Below are 18,727 nucleotides of genomic sequence, written 5' to 3' on the forward strand. Positions count from 1 at the left end.
TGTCCCAGATTGGCCTCGAAGGGCCTGGTACTCAGATCTTCAGGAAATGCTCACAGAAGATCCGTGGCCTCTTCCTCTCAGGGAGGACCTGTTACAGCAGGGGCCCTGCGTGTTCCAAAACTTACAGCGGTTACGTTTGACGGCATGGCGGTTGAACACCGAATCCTAGCTGGGAAAGGTATTGCGGAAGAAGTCGTCCCTACGCTGATAAAGGCTAGGAAGGAGGTGAGTGACGGCGAAACATTATCACCGTATCTGGAAGAAGTAGGTTTCTTGGTGTGAAGCCAAGAATGCTCCTACGGAGGTTTTCCATCTGGGCCGTTTTCTCCACTTTCTACAGACAGGAGTGGATATGGGCCTGAAGTTAGGGCCAAAATTTGTACTTTAATGGAGCCTATCTATTTTCTTTCAGAAGGAATTGGCTTCTCTCCCAGAAGTCCAGACTTTTGTAAAGGGAGTGCTGCACATCCAGCCTCCTTTTGTGCCCCCAGTGGCACCATGGGACCTTAATGTGGTATTACGGTTCCTAAAATCTCACTGGTTTGAACCGCTTCAGTCGGTTGAATTAAAATTTCTCACTTGGAAGGTGGTCATGTTGTTGGCCTTGGCATCTGCGAGGCGGGTGTCCGAATTGGCGGCCTTGTCTCACAAGAGCCCCTATCTGATTTTCCATGTGGATAGAGCGGAGTTGGGGACTCGTCCTCAATTTTTGCCCAAGGTGGTTTCATCATTTCATATGAACCCACCTATTGTGGTGCCTGTGGCTTCGGGTGACCTGGAGGACTCCAAGACCCTGGATGTAGTCAGGGCCTTAAAAATCTATGTAGCCAGGACGGCTCGGGTTAGGAAAACAGAAGCACTGTTTGTCCTGTATGCAGCCAACAAAGTTGGTGCTCCTGCTTCGAAGCAGACTTTTGCTCGCTGGATCTGTAACACGATTCAACAGGCTCATTCTACGGCAGGATTGTCGTTACCAAATTCGGTCAAGGCCCATTCCACTAGGAAGGTGGGCTCTTCTTGGGCGGCTGCCCGAGGCGTATCTGCTTTACCGCTTTGCCGAGCAGCTACCTGGTCGGGTTCAAACACTTTTGCTAAGTTCTATAAGTTTGATACACTGGCTGATGAGGACCTTGCGTTTGCTCAGTCGGTGCTGCAGAGTCATCCGCACTCTCCCGCCCGGTCTGGAGCTTTGGTATAAACCCCATGGTCCTTACGGAGTCCCCAGCATCCTCTAGGACGTAAGAGAAAATAAGATTTTAAACCTACCGGTAAATCTTTTTCTCCTAGTCCGTAGAGGATGCTGGGCGCCCGTCCCAGTGCGGACTATTTTCTCCAAGGCTTATATATAGTTGTTGCTTACATAAGGGTTATGTTACAGTTGAAATCAGTCTTTGCCTGATACTGTTTGTTGCATACTGTTAACTGGTTGCGTATGTTCCATGTTATACGGCGTGGATGGTGTGGGCTGGCACGAATCTTGCCCTTGGATTACCCAAATCCTTTCCTCGTACTGTCCGTCTCCTCTGGGCACAGTTCTCTATCTGAGGTCTGGAGGATGGGCATAGAGGGAGGAGCCAGTGCACACCCATTCTAAAGTTCTTTATAGTGCCCATGTCTCCTGCGGAGCCAGTCTATACCCCATGGTCCTTACGGAGTCCCCAGCATCCTCTACGGACTAGGAGAAAAAGATTTACTGGTAGGTTTAAACTCTTATCTCCCTTGAAAGGGAGTACCTCCAGGGTTTTTCTAGAGTCCAGATCCACAGACCAGGATCTCTGCCACAATATCCGGCGAGCCAGGACTGATGTAGTAGAGGCCTTGGCTGCTAGAATACCGGCATCAGAAGCTGCTTCTTTAATATAGTGAGAAGCTGTGACAATATATGACAAGCATTGTCTAGCATGGTCAAAAGAGATTTCAGCTTCCAACTCTAGGGCCCATGCTTCAATAGCCTCTGCAGCCCATGTTGCTGCAATAGTAAGCCTTTGTGCAGCACCCGTACGGGTGTAAATCGCTTTCAGACAACCCTCCACACGTTTATCCGTAGGCTCTTTTAGAAACGTGATGGTAGTGACAGGTAGAGCTGAGGAAACCACCATCCTAGCCACATGCGAGTCTACTGGAGGAGGCGTTTCCCAATTTTTAGACAGCTCTGGCGCGATGGGATAGCGAGCCAGCATCTTCTTTTGAGGCACAAACTTCTTTCCCGGGTTTCCACAGGGTTCCTGACGTATATCCACTAGGTGGTCAGAGTGAGGTAAAACTTGTTTAACCATCTTCTGACGCTTGAACCTATCTGGTTTCTTAGGAGGGACGGATGGCTCGGGATCATCCGTAATCTGTAGAATCAACTTAATAGCCTCCAAAAGATCAGAAACATCCACATGTGAACTACCCTCCCCATCAGCAGTATCTGAATCAGAATCTGTGGGGTCAGTGTAAGCGCCATCTTCATCAGACGAGGTGTCAGTGACAGCAGTGGATTGTGAGGAGGTAAGAGCTCGCTTAGAGGACCCCTTGGTCTTAGGCGAGCGAGGGTCAGACTTTTTAGTAGTCAAGGACTGGTTCAACTTCTTCAATTGAGCAGACAAATTATCCGACCACGGCAGGTTAGCTGCGGGGACCACATACAGTTGAACCGGCATAGGAGGTCCCATAGGGGGTGTTAGTTTAGTAACTAGCGTATTTAGAAGCGTGGAGAAAGTAGCCCACGGTGGGTCATTATGTACCCCCGTTGCCACAGTTCCACTGGGGGGCAAGGAGCCCCCAGAACCAGAGCCCGCAGCTGCTATAGTCTCCTCATAGGGATCTGTGGCTTCAGCAACACCGGCAGTGTGTTCAGCCCCAGAACCGTTGCCTTCAGAAGCAGACATGATATAACTTGCAATTTCAGGTAACACAGTACAATTGTCAGCAGCACAATAGCTCTTGCCCAAAACCCCGGCGCAGTGTAGTCAGCACAAGCAGAGATACAGGAGAGATATGGTGACTAAAATCACAGAGAAAAATACGTATTAGAGTATATCTTTGTGAATATCCTATATTATTATTATAAAACCTGACGCACCAAGCCCCCTCAGGTTATAGAATATAGGCATAGCAAATTGTGTGAGAGACACAAAATGGAAATCACTCGGCAAGCTAATGCACACACATATAGTCACAGTTATACAATGCAGAGGTTATTACCAACAATAATACTGCACTGATAGATAGATCTATCTATCTATCTATCTATCTATCTATCTATCTATCTATCTATCTATCTATCTATCTATCTATCTATCTATCTATCTATCTATCTATCTATCTATCTATCTATCTATCTATCTATCTCTGTAAACAATAGATATAACACTGCACAGTAAGAACTGGATGTATATCACAGGGTACTTGTACCAGAGAACCCTGACTAAATGCATTCTTTCTTAACTAACACTGTCTAATTGACATGTAGAATATTTAAGTGTCATGTAAAGTCACAGCGCTGACAACCAGGCGGCTTTACAAAGGAGATTTGCCCAAGCAGTCCCAGGAACAGTGTAGCTGAGAGAAATGGCGCCCAAACACTGACAGGGAGTGAGGGAGAGACCGATATGCAGCTCCAGGGCGGGAACATTTACTGGAAATGGCGCGCTGGGGGAGGGGCTCTAGGTCCAAGCCTTATCCCCTCTGCTGGCAAAACCACCTGGTACTGCGGGCTACACACATAAAGGTTTTAAGAGAAAACCTGACCTGCACCCATGCCCTGGTGATCTAATGGGATTGCCTGTACTGCCACAGTGTCCACCCCCAGCGCGCGCGGCCCGCCTCCCACCGGCCGCACCGGATCGCGATAAAGTACGGGTCCCGCGAGTGGGACCCACTCACCACCTCCCGAAGCGCGGCCACGCGATCCCGGAGAGCCCCAGTTGTGTGTGCCTGACCAGAAGAAAACCGGAGCCTCCTGCTGTAGTTACCCGGCAACCAGGGCGCGGGAGTGTACAGCGCCGCTGGGTAGAGATGGAGCTGCAGCAGTGAATGTCTCCTGACATTTACGCACTGCTGCTGCCCTTGAAGTCTTCACTTTTCTTCATAAGAAAAACTCTTCTTAGGGCTGCCTGAAGCAGCCCCTCTGTTATGTGCCTGCTATCTGCGGCACCAACTACAATACTGAGCTCCTGTGCAGGGAGGCAGGGTAATAGAGGAGGCGGCGCTATGCATCTTGGGAACAGTGAAAGCTTTTGAGCCTGTTGGTGCCTCGGATCAAGATCCTACTCTACACCCCCTATGTCTATCCTTGTGGAGCCCAGTGTACCCCACAGCAGAAACAGAAGATTTCACGCAAGACCCTTCCAGCTCGATCTGTTGGACAAATGGTCCGGATCGCATCTTCACATGCACCAGAGGATTCGTCTGTCTCCGAAAGCCAGGATCTCCCTTTTGTGGTGGCTACAGACTTCTCACCTCGTCGAGGGTCGGAGGTTCAGAATTCAGAACTGGATTCTGTTAACGGACGCAAGCCTCAGGTTGGGGAGCAGTCAACCAGGGGGTGCAGTTTCAAGGAAGATGATAAAGTCAGGAAGTCATCCTACCAATCAACATTCTGGAACTCCGGGTCATATACAACGCTCTTCTGCAGGCCTCATATCTTCTTCAAGATCGGGTCATTTAGGTCCAGTCGGACAATATGACGGTAGTGACGTACATAAACCGACAGGGCAGAACGAAAAGCAGAGCAGCAATGTCAAAGGTGTCAAGAATTCTCCTCTGGGCAGAGAGAAACGCTGTGGCGTTGTCAGCAGTCTTCATTCCGTGAGTAGACAACTGGGAAGCAGACTTCCTCAGCAGACACGACCTGCATCCTTGGGAGTGGTGCCTTCACCCGGAAGTTTTCAGGTGCTTGACACATCGATGGGGATATCCACAAATCGACATGATGGCCTCTTGTCTCAACAAGAAGCTCAAGCGGTATTGTTCCAGATCGAGAGACCCACAGGCAGTGGCGGTAGATGCTCTGATGACTCCATGGGTCTGTCAGATGGTGTACGTGTTTCCTCCACTTCCTCTGATCCCAAGAATTCTGAAAAGAATAAAAAGGGAAAAGGTTCAAGCAATACTCATTGCTCCGGACTGGCTAAGAAGGGCCTGGCACGCGGACCTTCTGGATATGCTCCTCGAAGATCCATGGCCTCTTCCTCTTCGCAAGGATCTTCTGCAACAGGGCCAGTTCGTCTATCAAGACTTACCATGGCTACGTTTGATGGCATGGAAGTTGAACGGGTGATTCTTGCCGGAAGAGGCATCCCTGACAAAGTCATCCTGACTATGATTCATGCCAGGAAGGGGGCAACGTCTAAACATTACCACCGTATTTGGAAGAAATACGTCTCTTGGTGTGAGAGCAGGAAATATTCTGCTGTGGAATTTCATCTGGGACGATTCCTGCTTTTTCTGCAGTCGGGTGTGGATGTGGGCCTACATCTGGCCTCAATAAAAGTCCAGATTGCGGCCTTGTCCATTTTTTCTTTCAGAAACAATTGGCTTCTCTTCCTGAGGTCCAGACGTTCTTGAAAGGAGTTCTGCACATCCAACCTCCCTTTGTGCCTCCTACAGCACCTTAGGATCTTAATTTGGTGCTGTGGTTCCTCCAATTGGACTGGTTTGAACCGTTACAGGAGGTAGAGGTTAAGTATCTTATGTGGAAGACGGTCACAGTCTTGGCCTTGGCTTGAGCAAGACGTGTATCGGAGCTAGGGGCGTTGTCTCACAAGAGTCCCTACTTAATTTTCCATGAGGACAGAGCTGAACTCAGAACTCGTCAGCAATTCCTTTCTAAGGTGGTGTCCGCGTTTCACATCAACCAACCTGTTGTGGTTCCGGCTGTTACGGACACCTCTGCTACTCCAACGTCTTTGAATGTGTACGTAAAGAGGAAAGCTCGTCACAGGAAATCTGACTCGCTGTTCGTTCTCTATGATCCCAATAAGATTTGGTGTCCTGCTTCAAAGCAGTCCATTGCACACTGGATCAGGCTCACTATCTAGCATGCTTATTCCACGGCAGGCTTGCCGGTTCTGAAATCTGTTCAGGCCCACTTGACTAGGTCGGTGGGTTCTTCTTGGGCGGCTTCCTGGGGTGTCTCGGCTTTACAGCTCTGCCGAGCAGCTACTTGGTCAGGTTCGAACACGTTTGCAAAGTTTTACAAGTTTGATACTATGACCAAACTGATGGTCCTCAGAGGCCAATCAGTTCTGCAGGAACCTCAGCACTCTCCCACCCGGTTTGGAAGCTTTGGTACTTCCTCATGGTACTAAATGGATTCCCAGTATCCTCTGGGACATAAGAGCAAATAGGATTTTAATTACCTACCGGTAAATCCTTTTCTCGTAGTCCGTAGAGGATGCTGGGCGCCTTCACAGTGCTTCGTTTTTCCTGCAATGTTACTTGGTTAAGTATTGTTGTTTTGGTTCAGGTGTTGCTGTTCCTGTTTCAAGTTTGGTTAGCAAGGCTTTCCTCTTGTTTGTGTGTGCTGGTTCGGAATCTCACCACTATCCTTATCTATCCTTCTCTCAAAGTATGTCCGTCTCCTCGGGCACAGTTTCCTAGACTGAGTCTGGTAGGAGGGGCATAGAGGGAGGAGCCAGCCCACACTATCAAATTCTTAAAATGCCCATGGCTCCAAGTGGACCCGTCTATACCCCATGGTACTAAATGGAACCCCAGTATCCTCTACGGACTATGAGAAAAGGATTTACCGGTAAGTAATTAAAATCCTATTATTGTCCTTTGTGGAATTATTTTCTTGTTTTGTGTTGCGTTGACACGGTTGTAATATTGACATTGAACCTGCTGACTTTGACCATGTCAACAGCATGTTGACACTGATGTTATCTTGACATTGTTACAACGCAAGCATGGTATTTTTCCTGTCATTTCGACCCTGAACCTAACCCTCAGCCTCCTGGAAATGGTGACATTCTATCAATGCCGACATTTTTTTTCTATGTCCGCATAATCGGTGCCTACCTTCTGTCGACACTGTGAATGTTGACATCATGAATGATGATATGGTGACTGCATACAGCTGCAACATTGCTTTATACTACCACTAGTGGCTGAAAAATCCATTGATTGATCTGTGTGAAAATCACTTTGTCCTTGTTCTGCAACATTTCATAATTATCACCTATATTGTAATTATTACTTGGGTGATATCGGACAGTAGGGCCTAATTCAGACCTAATCGCAGTAGCAAATTTGTTAGCTAATGGGCAAAACCATGTGCACTGCAGGTGGGGCAGATATAACATGCGCAGAGAGAGAGTTAAGGTGTGTACACACGGTAAGATATTTTCTTCCGATTCTGACTATATAGTCAGAATCGGAAGAAAATATAGTGCAGATCGCAAGGTGACAGTCACCTTGCGATCCCGATCCGATGCCGATGCGCGGCCCCGCGCGGTCGGCATCGGCAGAAAAAATAGGCTGTGCAGGCAAGTCAATCCTGGCTATCTCTATAGAAGAGATAGTCAGGATTGACATCGCACATAGCCAGCATCGCAAGCACACTCATTATGTGCTTGCGATACTGGCTAAGTGCCGACCCGGCCCCCTGTCGCACGGTGAGAATCGGATAAGTCCGAATCTCACCGTGTGTATGCACCCTTAGATTTGGGTGGGTTACATTGTTTCTGTGCAGGGTAAATACTGGCCGCTGTATTTTTACACTGCAATTTAGGTTTCAGTGTGAACAGTGTGAACACACCCCACCCAAATCTAAAGGCTCATATAGACGGGCCGATGCAGGAGAGATGTGTGCTGAGCGGTTCGCTCCGCACACATCTCTCCCGCCGCTCAGCACAGCGCGATCTGTGCTGAGCGTGCGGAGGGAGATGGGGGGCCGCTCACTTCACCCAGCGGGTGACGTGAGTGACCCGCTAGATTGGCCTGATAATGCTGAAATTCTAAGCAATCTAGTCAGATTGCTTAGAATATCGCTCCGTGAGTGCACCCCTTAACTCTCTCTGTACGTTACATCAGCCCCCCCCCCCCCTTTCCTCCTGCAGTGCACATTGTTTTACCTATTGGCTAACAAATTCGCTGCTGTGATCAGATCTGAATTAGGCCCAAAGTTCAGTATTCAGCATTCTCACCTGACAGAGGTTTAGTCTGTTGATAACTACAACAGTAATATTAACTAAACATGGTGAAACAGAGTGTAGTAAAACACAAACCCCAAAAAGTTATAGGGTAAGGCATTGCTATTAAGCAGTTAAGTTTTCATACAGTATAACAGCAATTTCTTAGACCAGTTTAAAATAAAAACAAATGTAAAAGCATGTGATGCACTGGACTTTATGTTAACTTTCTGGAGAATCACCCATAAGAAATTTACCCAAAATGTCCAAAAAGAGCATTTTAATGTAAATTGCAAGAAAAGTGAAGTAAAAGCTAACAAGTAAGTACTTTGTGAGTCTTGCGTCTGCATTAATCCCGCTTTCCAAGATCGTATAAACCCTGGATATATATATATATCTGTGTGTGTGTGTGTGTGTATGTATGTATGTATGTATGTATGTATGTATGTATGTATGTGTCTGTGTATATATATATATATATATATATATATATATATATATATATATATATATATATATATATATATTCACGTGTATTGAAAAACACAACTTGGGCACGATATAACAATTGAATATCGCCCATGTTATCTTTTTATTACCAATGATAACCACTTAGGGGCCACATCATTTGGAAGAGGGTACCTCATAATGACTGGTGGGTGTAGGAATATTCTCTGGTAGTCACTCATGTCACATCATCAAGCTCTGTCCCTTTCCAGGTCCAAGTACAGCAACTACAGTATAAGGGGGACTTTGAGGTAAGAACCACTGCAGTGCTTGGGACGAGTGAAGAGTATAAAGTATTGAAGAGCAGTGATCCTCCTCCATACATAAAAACCAGAAGACTATAATGTCTGTGTTGACAAAAACCCTGAGGCAAAAATGGCAGCAGTATTTAATGAAAAAAAAAAACCCAAGACCATTTATTTACTAGTCTTGCTAGTGTATAAATGTACTTTGTGAATTGGTAGATTCATACACAAGCGTGGTATGTTACTACAGCACAGATACCAAATATATATACTAGTTCCCAGTTGGTCAAAATGACAGAACATCATAACAGTAATGTCAGCTCCGACGGCTGTTTGTGCCCGAACAGGGCACACTTGAATTGCTCCGTTGGGCTCCATCTAGTGGCCGTCAGCATACAAAATGCTAGAAGTCTCCTACCCCATAGAGCTGAGGAGCAGCATTAGCCTTTTCTTATATTGGATATATAGAAATGTCCAGGAGTAAACCGCACACACTTTCAAGACAAGCTGGGTGCAGGGTCTATAGACTATCATAGAAAAAGTCCATCCTAGGTCCCATAAGGCTCTAATGGTGGAAAGACCAGCACGACTGTAAGCATTCCAATTAAATGACGATTTACTCACCAGAATCATAAAAAAATATCTCATAAGAAGTGAAGTTGATACATTACATTAGATGACAGGCATGAGTAAGTGTTAGGCGCCGAGGGTCCGCCCGTCAGTGCGGCCCGGCGCCTAGCAACTAGGGACGCCGCATGCGGACAGCCGCCGGCTCCCTAGCAACGCTAGACGCCGGGCGCACGGAGCCGCTCAGACCCTAGCAACGGGGACGCCACTGTCGGACCACGTTCCCCGTTGCTGGGTCTAGATTAATCACCTCATTGGTATCCTGGCCGTGCAGCATGCAGCTGCACGGCATGATTGTTAATTACCCTGTCTGGCTCCTGATTGGAGAGCTCCCAGTTAAAAGCACTCTCTGGACTTCTCACAGACGCCGGTAATAGCTTCCTGTTTGCTGTGTCTGTTGCAAGAGAGTTTTCCAGTCCTGTCTATCCGGTCGTTCCTGTCCTCAGTGGTCCAATACTCGGAAGTTGTCATCTTTTCCTGGAGTCCTGACCGAGCACCTTTAACATCCTGTGGTGTTCGTGAGTCGCGGCGTAGCCGTGTGTTGCGGCTTGACCGCTACTATTTATTATTTGGTTACATTGTGTTTCGGAGCTTTTTGCGGAGGATTCCGCTCCCACAAATCCACTCTGGTATCCAGCGGTGCTGGATAGGAGTAACGGATTCGTGGATTTTTGGTTGTCCTTTTCCCTGGCGGTTTGTCCGCACATACTTCTGGTTTAAGTTAGTTAGCTTGTAGCCCCTGGCCTGGTTGCTTAGTCAGAGGGCCCCTTGTTATCACCCTGTCTCGGATTTCCCTTTGTCTCCCATTAAGACCTGAGGGGGCATCGGAGTTGGGCAGACATAATCCGCCCTTCAAACGCGGCTGCCATGGGCTCAAGCAACCATAGTCTCGCAGGGGATTTCTGATAACACGGGCGAGACAACGGAGTTAGGGCGCCAGGGGTTACTAGGCTTTCCTGCTCCCGTAACCAGCATTCCATTCCAGTACTCTGACCTCCGTCATAAGATCACCTCTGGTCAGACGTACTGGTATCATAACATTATTACCGGCCAGACTAAAATTTAAAATTAAACAGGGTTTGATTTTTTCCCTTATTTCAGTTTGGAAGATTTGTCGGCCTCATGAATCCCACTGGTGTAGGGCCAAATCCTGGCCAGCTTCTAGTTAGTCAGATTCAAGAACTTACTCAGATGGTTCAGGATCTGTCCCTTCGGGTGAGGTCACAGGAAGATCTGTTACGGACTTCCCCGAGGGTCGTTCCTGAACCAAAAATGCATTTGCCTGACCGTTTTTCTGGGGATAGAAAGCAGTTTTTTAATTTTAAAGAGTCTTGTAAACTTTATTTTCGTTTAAGACCAGTCTCCTCAGGTACGGAATCTCAGCGGGTCGGAATTATTATTTCTTCTTCATCCACTAGGGGTCACTGGAGTACTCTTGGGATATGGACGGCGTAGCAGAACAAAGGCACTGAATATTTAAATTTAGAACTCTCCACCCCTCCATATCCCAGAGTACCTCAGTGTACGAACCCAGTGTTTTTTCTGTGCTCAAAGCACTAACATCGGCTTGTGGGATTCCCACACTTGTTGGAAGATTTTTATTAATTTTTCATTTTTTTTTTTTATTTTTTTTTTAATAGCACATCCCTTCCCAGTTTCAAGAAAAACATGGGTCCGGGATAGTGCCGCTGCACGGGCAGCGCATGGCGTGTCGGTCTTCACAAAGAGCACCCTCACAGCCACACGCAGTTCACTACCTGCTGTAAACGGAGCTTGCAGATAGAAGCCCCGTCACAGCCATGTACTGCTGCCTGAGCTGGACGGAGCTTACAGGAAGAAGCCCCGTCGCAGCCATGATCTACTCCAGATGACTATAGAGGACTGGACGGAGCTTACACAAAGAAGCTCCGTCGCAGCCAGGACTACAGAGCTGGACGGAGCTTACAGAAGAAGCCCGTCACAGCCATGATTTACAAGACAGCTGGACGAGCTTACACATAAGAAGCCCGTCGCAGCCAGGACTACAGAGCTGGACGGAGCTTACAGAAGAAGCCCGTCACAGCCATAATTTACAACAGCTGGACGAGCTTACACATAAGAAGCCCGTCGCAGCCATGATCAGGAGACAAGGTAGGCTGGGGAACGGGGCGGTCAGCGCAGGCTGCCGCTCCGCTATGTTTGGGTTAATACTGCTTCCGCTCTTCCGCCCGCAAGCCCCAGCCGCTATGTCTGCAGGCCGCCCGTCCCAGCGCTCCGTCCGGCCGCCCAGCTCCGTCCGGCCGCCAGCGCCATACGGCCGCAGACGCTCCCTCAGTCTCAGTACAGAGACGGGGACCGCCGCTCCGTCCGGCCGCCCAGCAGCCATCCACCCACATGTGCCAGCGCTATGAGGCTGCAGGCTTCCCGCAGGACACAGCGTTACAAGGCACGGTGGAATTCTGGCGGATTAAATATACAGCAGCACAGTGTATAGGCAGCTATATATAGGTGACAGGTATTTATAATGTATTGTTACCTGTCCTGGGAGTAATATATTGAGCATATATTACTGTCTGTGAGTTTCACAGTATAATAGGCTATTGAGCCTATATTAATGGCTGTTATTATCACTGTATAATAGGTTATTCAGCCTATATATTAATGTTGGTGGTTATCACTGTATAATAGGCTATTGAGCCTATATTAAGTCTGTGATTATCACTGTATAATAGGCTATTCAGCTTATGTAAATGCTGTATAAATATATTAATGTCTGTAATTATCATAGGCTATTGAGCCTATATATATATATATATATATATATATATATATATATATATATATATATATATATTTATTAATAGAGCATGTGTTGTACCCAGCCTGTGATTATACTGTATAATAGGCTAGATTAACAAGGAAACATTTGTCACTTGTTCTGTGATTATCACGGTCCGCATGGCAAAGGGGCCATTTTAACCATGCTTCCTGTTGTTTTCCAGGGTGTAATTCTGGAACATTCCTGCCCTACATCTCTAAGCCACCAGAGGCGCAGGGGTGTTAGTGGGAATTTGGTTCGGGTTTCACATGCCCATGTGAACTGTTTTTCACATAAAGAATACTCTAGTTTCTCTTCACATCAAATAAATCTTTCGCTTTTACTATAGATTTCCGTAGAGAGAAACAACCATGAGTTTCATATAAATATGCTGTTCAGCAATAAAATATATATATATGACACATAACAATAAGTCGTGCAAGTGTCTGTCCGTTGCCTATTGTGGGGTCTGTCTGCATAGCGAGTAAGGCTCTAGCGCAGACTACAAATAATTTTTAAAAATCCTATGTTAAGCATTGGCAATTCAAATTACAAGAGCGGTAACATCGGAGTCTCGGAAGTTACTCCGCCAGCTCTAACAAAAGACAGTTGTTGACTGGTCTTATAATTTAATGCACAATTCTATGTCAAATCTCACACCGATAACTACGAGTGAGAAGGGTACATTAGACCAGCACTCAGATAGGGCGGGGTTTTTGACAACCATACATTGCTAAATCCCAGTGAGTCAATGTCTCCATTTTTACAGAGACTGAGTAGACTCTAACCACTATTTTATCGTTTCCAAAATGACGCGATCCGCCATTGGTAAATGCGTCTGTGTAAAACATTATAAAAACCCAGAATACATTTGGGTCACTAGACTCTATGTATGGAAACAATGAAAAAGAAGCTGCAGAGTATATCTGTAAAGCTTCTGCTAACGCCGGTTACTTTCATCGTCGCTAGTTTAAGTGCGACAAGGCCAGAACTTGTTGGTCCTAAATTTGATATTCAGCCATTACCGCAGCCAGTATCAAAACGGAAATACTGGTGCCGGCGTTTAATCTCTTTAGACTTCAGTTTTTTTCAAAGACAAAACAGTCACGCCTTGTAACGACACGACACTACAGTCAGCAAGCCAGTGGCTTGATGACCTCTTAGGCATCTCCATGTTCCAATTCTGGAAGCGCGTCTTTACACGTTACATTTGCGGGGTTTCCAGACATCAACTCATGGATGTCTCAGATATTTACAGATTAAAGGACAAGACTGCCTCTGTCGAACGGTTTGGCAGGTTGCCATTTAGTCTCTGCTGGTTTTCAGCTGTTTTTATATCCAGGCAGTAGTACACCAACAGAGTCAGGGTTATTTATTCCCCTCTGTTTGGGGTAACAAAACCAGACAGCTCCGTCGCAGTCTCAATCAGCAAGTCACTTAATGCAGTTTGAAAATGGATTTTCTGCGGTTACTATTTGCATATTGGAGCCACAAAATTGCATAATTGCACTTGATCTTCACAATGCGTATTTACCCATTCCGGTTTGGTCATCACAGGTTCTAGCGTTTGCAAAACGCCACAACCATTAACCATTTCACTACCATTTGGCATCGTGTCAACGCCTCGGGTATTTACCAAAGTGATGTTGGTGATGATAGCTCATCTCAGAGTCCTGCCAGTGACAATCGTCCATACTTAGACGATCTGCTCATAAGAACTCTGTCTCAACAGAGTTCCTCTAACTTGCGCTACTAATGTATACTGCGGTGGCAGGTCAAGTTTTAAAAACAATCGCATCTAATTCCGTCTAAACGACGTCAATTCCTAGGTAAGATTATAAATACGGTAAATCAAAGACATTTACCTACTACACCAGCAAGAACAAATGTACATCTAGTAATTGGTGTAAAAGCCACGCACACTAGCGGTACATTGGTGTATTCGCCTGTTAACAATAATGATGTGTTTTCAAAGCGCTTTAGTTCGCCGGCCTTCACTCGCGTTTCCCACAGAGGGGCGAGGGTGTATATACTCTGGACAAGAGTCTCAGAGGTTCAGGAGTTGTAGTTAAAAAAGATCAGCGACAGAGTTCTAAAACGGATCACGACAGATTGCTGTCGATAAATGTCCTGGAACTCCGTGCAATTTTCAATGCACTACATGCTTCGCTTTCAGTCTGACCAAGTGCGGTCAGACAACGCAACGGGAGTTGCATACACAAGAACCAAGTAGCCGCATGGCAATGCAGCAGGTAACTCGAATCCTCTATTGCCCACAACACCATTATGGGAGGATGTCAACGGGGTTCATTCCGCGAGTGGACATCTGTTAGACAGATGATCTCGCCCGTCAGGATTTATATCCTGAAAACTGGACCGTAAATCCAGAGGTGTTTCATATGTGAGTACACAAAAGGAGTTACCCTCAGGTATACATGATGGCATCTCGCCACAATTACAAACGCTCAGTATGTGTACAGAACGACAGATCACAAGGGCAGTGGCGGTGGAGTCTCTCACATTCGTGTGGTCATACAGCATCGTGTATCTGGCTCCACCATTTTCCGCTGCGCTCTCCGTTGCGAAAACGGATCATAAGACCGTTCGTCACAGTCATACTAGTGATATCTCATGGGTTTCGGAGAGCTTGCTTCTCGAATCTCCAAGGAATACTGGCACACGATCTTGGTCCGCTCATAATACGTCCAACCTGTTACAACAGGGAACGTTCTTTTACCCCTAGTTACCTAAGTACCTATTACCTATATACCGCGGCTGCGGTTGACGGGGTGGGGGGTTCAGACCGCCCTCTTAAGAAAAGAAATAGGTCATTACAGTATCGGTTATACTTATCATGTTACGAGCTAGTAAGCTGCTTAAGGCAGCTCATTATTACAAATTCATTATTACAAATTTGGTGTGCATATATAGGTGGTAAAGCTCGGAAGTTTCCGACATCATCTTTCAAGTTACCCGTATTCTGTTATTTTACAAACAGGGTGGGATGGAGAACTGCGTTTATCTGCACTGAGGGTGCAGGTATCTGTGTGGTCAACTTATTTTCAAAGACGTTTGACTCTATTGCGTCGGTACACACCTTTATACAAGGTGTCATCAAAGTGCAGCCTCCATTTATCCCACCTACAGCGCCAGGCGACTTGAGGTTGGGTTCACATTTCTTACAGTTTTCATATTTTGAACCCTTACAACAAATGGGGATTAAGTTTCTCACTTGGGAAAACATTTTTCTTCTAGCCTTAGCTTCGGCAAGGGTTTTGTTTTCATATTTGGGTGTCTTGTATTCCAAGCCACCGTATTTACGTTTTCTCATGACAAAGCAATCAGTATACCAATAGTGGTTCCTGTGTTGACAGCACATTCTAGAATTCTGAATGTGGTACACGCATTACGCGTCTATATGTCCCGACCGTATACAGTACGTAATACGGATACGTTGTTTGTTCTCTATGATGCTGCCAACTGGGGTTAGCCAGTTTTCTCAGCAGACATTATCCAGTTGGATAACAATGACTACAAGTCAGGCTTACTTTAAGGCTAAGTTACAGTCGCCTACGTCAGTAACAGCTCATCCCACAGGTTCTGTGGGAATGTCAGCCCCAGCGGGTCGTGGAGCGTCTACTACGCGGCTACATAGCCTTCAGTGCACCACGTTTGTGCACGTTTACACGTTATGAATGGTTGCGGCATCAGCATCTAGCTTTGGCTGCCTACTGTTACAAGTGTCAAACAGCTCTCCCGCCCACGAGGGAAGCTTTGGTACGTCCCAAGAGTACTCCAGTGACCCCTAGTGGATGAAGAAGAAAATAGGATTTTGGTACTTACCAGGTAAATCCTTTTCTTTGAATCCATAGGGGGCACTGGACGCCCACCCAGAGCAGTTTACCTGGGTTGTTTAAGCTCAGAGGAGCTTAGGGTAACAGGTTTTACCTTGTTTGTATTACGCTCAAAGGAGCTTATGGTAACACATTTTCACCTTTTTGGTTCAAACTATCAAGGTCTATCGGTTATGCTGTCAACTGTTTAGTTGACATTAACTTTATGGGTCAACTTTGTTGTTGTCCGGTATGTTATAGGAATTCTCCATTGTCAACCTCTCTATAGCAGTTCGCTCAGTAAAAACACTGGGTTCGTACACTGAGGTACTCTGGGATATGGAGGGGTGGAGAGTTCTAAATTTAAATATTCAGTGCCTTTGTTCTGCTACGCCGTCCATATCCCAAGAGTACTCCAGTGCCCCCTATGGATTCAAAGAAAAGGATTTACCTGGTAAGTACCAAAATCCTATTTTCTTTACTTCAGGGGGATCCCCAGACCTGGGCTTTTGGTTTAAGAACTGACGATCCGGCATTGTTGTCTGTAGACGCCTTTCTGGGGTCTTTAGGGCTATTGTATGATGACCCTGATAGAGAGGCATCCGCCGAGAGTCATTTGCGTGCTCTCAGACACAGGGTAAGAATCCCGCAGAGATTTATTGTACGGAGTTTCGCCGTTGGTCGAACGACTGTGGATGGAATGACCCAGCCCTGCGCAGTCAGTTTCGCCTCGGCTTATCTGAGTCTATAAAAGACAGTCTCCTTCAGTATCCCGCTCCTGAGACTCTTGATAAACTCATGGAGCTTTCTATTAAGATTGATCGTCGTCTCAGAGAGCGGAGGGCTGAAAAAGGAGCATCTGTCGGGTCTACTCCTGGTGTTGTCTCCATTCCTGTGGACATAGAGGAGCCCATGCAGATAGGTCTCTCCAAGCTGTCTCCTGAAGAAAGAACCAGAAGGCAAAATTCTGGTCTTTGTTTGTACTGTGGGAGTAAGGGACATTTTGCCCGTAATTGTCCGAACAAGTCGGGAAACGCCTCGACCAAGTGAATTGTGAGGGGGTTCACTTTGGTCTGCAGCTTATCTCCTCAAATAATTCACTGTTAGTCCCAGCTAAAGTTTCCTTTGGCAGCCTCTGTTCCTCGGTGTCGGCTTTTGTTGACAGTGGAGCTGCAGGGAACTTTATGGACTTAACGTGGGCCAAGGCCTTAGGTATTCCTCAGTTAGCCTTGGGTAGGTGTATCACCATGCATGGTTTAGATGGGAGTCCCTTGTCCAATGGGGTATTTCTCTCTGTACACCTCCTGTACTATTTTCGGTAGGAGCTCTTCATTCCGAAAAAATTGAATTTTTCCTTACCCATTGCCCAGCAGTTCCAGTGGTTCTGGGTCACCCTTGGCTGGCCTTTCATAATCCCATCATTGATTGGCAGTCGGGGGAGATCTCACAGTGGGGTACCATCTGTAATAAGGAATGTATTACGCTTCCCATCAGAATAGCTGCTGTCATTCCCGCACCCATTCCTGTGGAATACCAGGATTTTGTTGATGTATTTTCCAAGGGCAATGCGGACATTCTGCCTCCCCATCGGCCTTATGATTGTGCTATTGAGCTAATTCCTGGTGCCACTTTGCCTAAGGGAAGGTTATATGCATTGTCCGGACCAGAAACTGTGGCTATGAATGAATATGTTAAAGAAAGGCTAGGGAAAGGATTTATCAGGCCGTCTAAATCCCCTTTAAGTGCAGGCTTCTTCTTTGTGGAGAAGAAGGATGGATCACTCAGACCTTGCATTGACTTTAGAGCCTTGAATAAAATCTCAGTAAAAAATACTTACCCTTTGCCGCTGATTTCTGTCCTCTTTGATCAGCTACGTTCGGCTGTGATTTTTTCTAAGATTGACCTGAGAGGAGCATATAACCTCATCCGAATCAAGTCAGGGGATGAGTGGAAAACGGCATTCAGTACTCAGTCGGGTCACTATGAGTATCTGGTTATGCCATTCGGCCTGTCTAACGCTCCGGCAGTTTTCCAGGATCTCATTAACGATGTGCTCCGTGATTTTCTTGGAAGATTCGTAGTAGTCTATTTAGACGATATCTTGATATATTCTGACTCTATTGAACAACACGTTACCCAGGTGCGTCAGGTTCTAAAAAAATTACGTGAAAATCACCTATATGCCAAGCTGGAGAAGTGTGAATTTCATGTCACGGAGGTATCCTTTTTAGGGTACATTATTTCCCCTCGGGGATTCTGTATGGAACCGAAGAAGCTCCAAGCCATCCTTAGTTGGGCGCAACCCACCAACTTAAAAGCAATTCAGCGCTTTTTAGGGTTTGCGAATTATTATAGAAGATTTATTCACTCTTTCTCCGACCTAGTTGCTCCCATTGTGGCACTGACTAAGAAGGGAGCGGATCCAACCAACTGGTCACGTGAAGCTGAGTTATCTTTTCAGGCCTTGAAACAAGCCTTTGTCTCAGCCCCGGTCCTCAGACATCCCAACCCAGAATTGCCTTTCATTGTTGAGGTTGATGCCTCGGAGGTTGGAGTAGGGGCTATCCTATCTCAGAAGGATCCGGATTCTCTGGAATT

The 18,727-nt window shown here is 46.4% G+C and overlaps 2 protein-coding genes and 1 pseudogene across 7 annotated transcripts in view; 2 read left to right on the forward strand and 1 right to left on the reverse strand.

The window, feature by feature from the left end:
• THAP4 (THAP domain containing 4) overlaps positions 1-18,727 on the reverse strand; it is a 227,011-nt gene that overhangs the window by 113,467 nt on the left and 94,817 nt on the right. The window lies entirely within an intron of this gene.
• The window catches only part of ATG4B (autophagy related 4B cysteine peptidase), a 132,467-nt gene that overhangs the window by 61,400 nt on the left and 52,340 nt on the right, over positions 1-18,727 (forward strand). The gene's annotated exons all lie outside the window — the stretch shown is intronic.
• On the forward strand, positions 12,597-12,698 carry LOC134913552 (U5 spliceosomal RNA; annotated as a pseudogene).

Source organism: Pseudophryne corroboree, chromosome 4, assembly GCF_028390025.1.
Source record: "Pseudophryne corroboree isolate aPseCor3 chromosome 4, aPseCor3.hap2, whole genome shotgun sequence".
In the NCBI taxonomy this organism is placed as follows: domain Eukaryota; kingdom Metazoa; phylum Chordata; class Amphibia; order Anura; family Myobatrachidae; genus Pseudophryne; species Pseudophryne corroboree.